Raw genomic sequence first — 7217 nt, 5'->3', positions numbered from 1 at the left:
CAATGGTAGACCAAGCAAAGTTCATCTCCCTCCTTTTCAGCAGGAAAGAGGAACAAACGCACTCATAGAGTCAATTACTGTACTTCCAGAGTTGCTCCTCTGGCACCATAGTTTTTAGCTATTTAAGGCTTACAGCAGCAGTGATCGGTGTATTAAAGAGGCGTTCGTGTTTGCTGACTTACAGATATCATATTTCACTTTGTGATTCTTTTGAAAATCTTTCGAACTATGGTATTAGGGCAACAAAATAAACAGTACAGTCATATTCCTGAGAATGAGCGCTTTCATTTGATAAATGACTTGTCCATTTAAGTGCTATGTGAAAGACTTTTATTTTCAAATTAATATTTCTACCCCATTACCTCGAGGGGGCGCCAATTTGCGATGCGAATGTTTAAAACCTTGTTTTGTTATTTTATGTAACATAAATGCAGAAGTGATCTGAAAAGTTCAGATTCTAAGCTTTCAAATGATACCTCATAAGCCTCACTTATGCATACAGGGACTTTAAAGTTTTAAGCGTAAACTTTTTTGCGATATAGTGCCATCTTTTGAGTTTAAAGGGGTTAACTGATTTTTTTTAATGTTTTATTTACTTCTCTCATATCCCAACTTAATATGCTGTGACAAATATAAGTAAAATATTTGTAGATTGATTTCCCTAAAAGTGTAAAAACTCTGATACAGCCAGATACAGCAACATTGACTCAACCAATCTTGTGAGTTTGGGGCGGAACTATCTGTTTGCTCAACCAATCATAGATGGAGGGTGAATTCAGGGAAAGCTGTTTTCACACTTCAGCTTTAAGATAAGGAAGTTTAGAAAATCTACACTTACTATAAAGTACTTACTTACAAAATACTATAATTTCTCAGAAGATATTATTGATTTAGGGACTTTGATTAAGCCCACCACTACTACCAAATGAACAAAATATAATTAGTCTGGTATAATTAATTTATAGACACCAAAAGTTATTTCGATATGCAAGGAAAAGGAATAATGCAAAGCAATTTACATCCATTGTGTTTCTTAAACCATAAAATAGTAGTGTTTTTTTTTTTATTGCCATAGTATTTACATGTTTATTACATTGCCTGAAGCTTTAGAAATTAATCAGATGAAGGGAACAATGCAATTGTGGCTCTTTTGTAAAATAATCAACAGCTATAACATGTCTTATTGTGGCTGACCAATTTACATTTCAATTAATTTCGAGAAAGTAATGATTATTGATGCGCTGCTGCATCACTGCTTCAATATATCTCTCCACAAGCCAGTGATTTCGAAAAAAGCTTATGAAAGAAATTAAAGAGAGAGGGTAAAAGTGTAGAAATCGCTTAAGGGACTGTTTAAGGAGAATAGCTTTTCTTTTCTTTTATGTTTTTTGTAATGTTTTTACCAGTTTGCAATGGCATTACCATTTAGAAAGAAAAGTGAAGAGGCAGGAAAATGCCATTGTTGTTCCCATAACTCAAAGTAATGTTTGTCTTAAAGCGACACCAATATATATATATATATATATATATATATATATATATATATATATATATTATTATTATTATTATTATTATTATTATTATTATTATTATTATTTTACCTATTTGTAAGATTTAGGCATTTCAGTTTCATAACAAAATTCCATCAAATTGAATGATGTAATATTTAACCAAATTTAGTTAATAAAACTTAAAATATTCAATGAAAATTATAACTGAAATCTTAATTTTTTTATTGCAAAGTAATGTTATTTTACTTATTAAGATACTATGGTATTTTACTAAAGATTACTTTGCTGTACTAGAATTACTTAATTTAAGCTAAACCTGTGATGACAGACTATTTACCAATAATCGGTTTGCCAAAGACAGGACAAAAGAGTCCTGAACACAATTACACAATCATGTTGTTTTGTAAAAGCTGTTATTGCAACCCTAGAGACATTAGTCACCATGCGAGGAGACATCCCCTGCCACTGCCCCTCCAAAATAAGCATGTTTTAATGTTCATGAAGAATGCTTAATTATCCGTAAATGGCAATTTACAAGCATCTTGCTGTAAGGCACAGCCACTTCAGTGAAGAGACAAGCCCTAATTTAATGGAAAAAACATTACTGTGTGTGCAGTGGAATTATACACAGCATTACCCCCATTTCATAACCCACTTTAACGTTAGCAATTTCATGCATATGGAAACAGCATGGGGGGAGGAGGGTGTTTGATTGCACTGAAAGTAATTTTACAATGATTAGGTTAGTCGGGTAATTGTGTGTGTGTGTGTGTGTGTGTGTGTGTGTGTGTGTGTGTGTGTGTGTGTGTGTGTGTGTGCGGGTTTGGGTGGTTTACGAGGACTTTTTTTTAGGTTACAAACTGGTAATTACAAGGGTATTATGCTATAAATGTGGTTTATGAGGACATTTCTAATGTCCCCATAATTTAAATCGCTTAAAAAACATATTAAACCATGTTTTATTGAAAATGTAAAAATGCAAAAAGGTTTCTGTGAGGGTTAGGTTTAGGGGTAGGGTTAGGGGTAGGGTTAGGGGATAGAATCTATAGTTTGTACAGAATAAAAAATCATTATGTCTATGGAGAGTCCTCATAAGGATAGCCGCACCAGTATATGTGTGTGTGTGTGTGTGTTTGTCAGCATATATATCTTATTGCATCACAGTGTTTGATGTTTTTCAAAGGCTTAGTGATTGTATATGTCATTTACACTCATAGCTTAAGTCTTTCATCTTGCCTGAAGCTAAATGCACTGTCATGTACATATTTACCATAAAGCGTTAGCTGTTGTACGCATTTACATGATTCCTATCCATTTGACTGCATCTCCGGGGACATTACGGTGTGAGAGGGCCTGTTCTGGAGATGGATAGGCATGATCATTGACAATTAACATCTGAATAGTGGTTTTAGGTTTAAAAGGTCCCCAGAGAGATACATGCAGACTGGGTTTGCCTCATGAATTAAATGAGATACAGCATTTGAACTTAGGAACACTGTTTGAAAGTAGATCAATGGTAGCTATAGGGTACATTTGCTCCCACCAGTTTAATTCAGAATGGCATCTAGAACATAATCAAAAGCTGTTCGTAGGGCTTCAACTAACGATTATGTTCAGTTAATGTCTGAAAAAATTATTTCAAATTAATAGTCTCCTTCCAGAACTGTATGAATTGGATGATTGTAGTCATACCTATTATCATTTATTACCAGGTCTTACTTGAGTAGGACGGACGAGTCGAAATAATTTTTTGTGGTAATCAACATTATGCCAGAAATGCTGTCGATTGAGCTTAACTTGTATTGAACCCAGAATATTCCTTTAAATCAAACTAGACTGAATTAATTTTTAAAGTAGTAACATGACATTTTCATGTAGAAATTAAGAATTTGAGATTTTTGTAAATGTAAAACTACATTTAGTGTGTTTGTAGCATAAGAAAATATTGCAACATTTTAATGTACCACTAGATGGAGACATATCGCTATTTTCAACAATACAGACCTTCAATGGCATTGTAACAGGATGACTTCTTGAGTTAAAGCTCTATGAATAACCATCTTTTTGTTATACATTTTTGTTTTAACAGATTACAGTTCTACCATTTCATCTGCTGGAAAAGTCACCGCAAACTAGCTAACATATTCAGTGTTTTTAAAGTAAAAAGAAAATTACAAAAAAAAAAAAAAAAGGTGAGAGGACATCACTACAAAATGATAACTTAAGTCTGTAATTTATCTTGGTAAGTCCTGTGTGCTTACAAGCATTAATAATTCTCTGCTGAGCCACAATATATAAATAAAACTGATAATATTAAATTGATTAATATTCAGTTTTCATGAGTTAAATCTCCAGTGTATGCAGTTAGACAGCAAAACAAAGGGCTTGTCTGTAAGGAAAGATGCAACTATAGAGGATTTGGGGATACAGACTGTGGGGAGTGTGTATAATGCACATTGTGTATGAGGGGTTTATTAAGAGGTCATAGAGAATTATATGGGAAGGGGGCATGTGGGGGACAGCTTAGACAAAACTGATGCTGCCCCAGATTTTGTTTGGTGCAGGGCTCTTCTATCTATCTATCTATCTATCTCTCTGTCTGTCTGTCTGTCCGTCCGTCCGTCCATCTCTCTGTCTACGAAAACCTTTCATCTAACCGCTCATAGTAAAGCACACAATCACTTTTAGGTTTCCATCAATGTTATTAAGTTTTATTGTGGTTACACAAAAGCCATATAATCCTTTGCCCCCTCCTATTCACACCATTGTGTAAAGTCCAGCTGATCCTCCTACTCCCCCTCAAATCCAGCCTGCTTCCTATGTACCCAGTGCCATTCCAGTGCCCAGTCCAGCACAATGCCATTGTTATCCATCGGATTGTCTGCAGTCATTACTCATTCGGCTATCCACTCTGCCTTTTCTCCAAAGCTATCTTTCACTCTGGCCATGGACTTGAGACCTGCCTCTCTCCCATCCTTGCCTGCTTTAGCCCATCTGCCCCCATCTCTTTCTCTCTCTCTCTCTCTCACACACACACACACACATGTTAGTGCGGCTATACTTTTGAGGACTCTCCATAGAAATAATGATTTTTATACTGAATGAACTATAGACTTTATCCCCTAACCCTTCCCCTAAACCTAACTCTCACAAAAAACTTTCTGCATTTTTACATTTTATATAAAACATCGTTTAGTATGTTTTTTAAGTGATTTGAATTATGGGGACACTAGAAATTTCCTCATAAACCGCATTTATATCATAATACCCTTGTAATTACCACTTTGTAACCTAAAAAAAGTCCTCGTAACCCCCCCCCCCCATACACACACACATACACACACACTGACACTCTGCCCACGCTCCATACAAGCTGTCCCAGTGAAGTCCCTGGGGTGAAAACAGGTGCTGGACTTGTGCAGGCCGAAGCAGACGGCACATGGCAGCACATGCTGACTTGTCACCCTCCCCTGAAATCCTGAAACACATGAACTTGATGTTATCAAGAGATGTCCCATTCAGATACGATTAAATTAAATTATTAAGAGCAACCTTTTAAAGACAAACAATTAGAAAAACTATTACATGGCAAAAATAAATAAATAAATAAATAAATAATAATAATCAGTATTTTTTAATATAATTAAAATTGAATTACCTTTTCTTTCTTTTTCTTTTTTTTTTTATTTCTTTTTTTTTTTTGCATTGGTGAATTGCTTTTTTCCATTCAATTTTGTTAGACTTATCCTTAAAACAAGAGACAACAATTTGCCAATGGAGTAGAAAAATAAAACTGAAATGTAAAATATATCCTTAATATAAGTCTTAATATCTTACGCAGTCTTAAGGATTTTACAGGAAAACAAGACAAAAATACTGACTATGAAAGTGATTTGTGAAAATGCCTGTGTACTGAAAAGCATTTTATTTGTTTTAGTAACTGAATAATAATTTGAATTCAGAATTCAGAACTCACTGAAACTGCCAGAGCCCTGTGTGAAATTATACCATGGTGTCCATTGATGGTCAGATAAAAACAGATAAAAGGAAAAGGGGACTATCAGTATGGGCCTCTGGGAAGAGTTATTTATATCATAGGCACAAATCTGTCCAAGGGGAGGGGCATGGTATTCCGTGCATATGAATAAAAGCCCACAAACAGATATAAATACCAACACTGCAGTCACCTTAACAATTTCCACAGGATGCATTCAAGGTGAAATTAAATCACTTTTATTAGGGGGATCAAAGGGTTGGCCTAAAAGAGGTCCTTTAATGGGACATTGCATTGTAGGTTGTAAAAAGGGAATGTGTCCACACTTAACATGCTGAGGGATCCAACAAGCCATTTCTCTTTACAATGTCAGTTTGTATTTCACTCAGAAGACATGATTTTCAAATAATTTAGAGCAGTATTTGCTTTTGGTGATGAGCCAAAGTTTTTTGGAATATTTCATTTGACTGAATAAATGTTTAAACATTAATGGGACACTCAGTTACAGTTACTTGATTTGTTAGAACAGATGTTATTTTAAGTATACCGCTTATCACAGAAAGTAATGTTTAGTGATTGTGCTATTAATATGTTACATGTCTGTTATACATTTTTGGACAGTTGATGAGTCAGCACAATATAAACAGAATTTATATGTGACCTTTAAAATATCTTAATTAATATATCCCAGAGGAAAGTTTCTGATAGAGATTGATTTCCATGGACCCAGAGCCCTTTTACTCCCTCCAGCTGGCATGAATTGACAGTCCTCTTCAGAATGGACATGAAGTGATTTGGGACATTCCCAGTAAGTGCTTACTGAGGGCAAGCTGCAACAGGCCTGAATATGTATGCAAGTGCACACAGAGGACTGCTGCTGTCTCAGACCTTGACCCCTCCCATCCCCATCTGGAGTCTAGAACAAATGTACACAACTTGCCAGGGCTTCAAGTCCAAATAATGAGGTACGCATATCGCCAAAACACCATCATCCTCTAACATTTGCTCAATTTAAGTTGCGTTAAAATTTTATATAGCATGTCAGGTCAAGTCATTTTTATTTGTATAGCACTTTTCACAACACACATCTTCTCAAAGCAGCTTTACAGAAATGATGCTATAACAGAAAAGGAAGCTGTAATATCTTTGAGTCCTCACTGTGCGTTTTGATGAAAACATGATTGTAGATTATGCCTTAAAAAACAAAAACAATATATATATATATATATATATATATATATATATATATATATATATATATATATATACATATATATATACTGTATATACCGTATGTATGAACTTTAAGATTCAAACTTAAAGTTTTTAAAGTAACTTTTGGCTGAAGAAGGCTTTAGTTAGCAGTTAATTTATTGTCTATGAACTGTATTTAACTTTAAATCCTTTAACCAAAATGATGGCATGTTTAGGGTAACTTTGATGTGTTTGTGTGGATGTTGCATTAACCCTCAGAGACACTGAAAATGCATTTTCTTTTTTCTCCTTGAAAGTGTTTTTAGAAAGCCACTGATTAAATAAATCTTGATTTTTAAGCAAATTTAGTTTTGACATTTAATATGCATTTTTCCCTTGTGATACTGTTCAGAGTGTCAGCTACTGTTATGTGTAGTTTTTTTAACCATTTTTAATAATAAAAAATATTATTTAATTGTATTACACACACACACACACACACACACACACACACACAC

The 7217-nt window shown here is 34.4% G+C and overlaps 1 protein-coding gene across 1 annotated transcript in view; it reads left to right on the top strand.

The window, feature by feature from the left end:
• The first annotated feature begins 6328 nt into the window (after positions 1 to 6328).
• Positions 6329 to 7217, top strand: part of LOC127456001 (mothers against decapentaplegic homolog 3-like) — a 28254-nt gene continuing 27365 nt past the window's right edge. Inside the window, exon 1 of the mRNA XM_051724267.1 lies at positions 6329 to 6470. The gene's annotated coding sequence lies outside the window, so the exon portion shown is untranslated. The remainder of the gene's footprint in view (positions 6471 to 7217) is intronic.

The sequence above is a fragment of the Myxocyprinus asiaticus genome, chromosome 18 (assembly GCF_019703515.2).
Source record: "Myxocyprinus asiaticus isolate MX2 ecotype Aquarium Trade chromosome 18, UBuf_Myxa_2, whole genome shotgun sequence".
In the NCBI taxonomy this organism is placed as follows: Eukaryota; Metazoa; Chordata; class Actinopteri; order Cypriniformes; family Catostomidae; genus Myxocyprinus; species Myxocyprinus asiaticus.
This window is presented reverse-complemented; position numbering and strand designations above follow the sequence as displayed.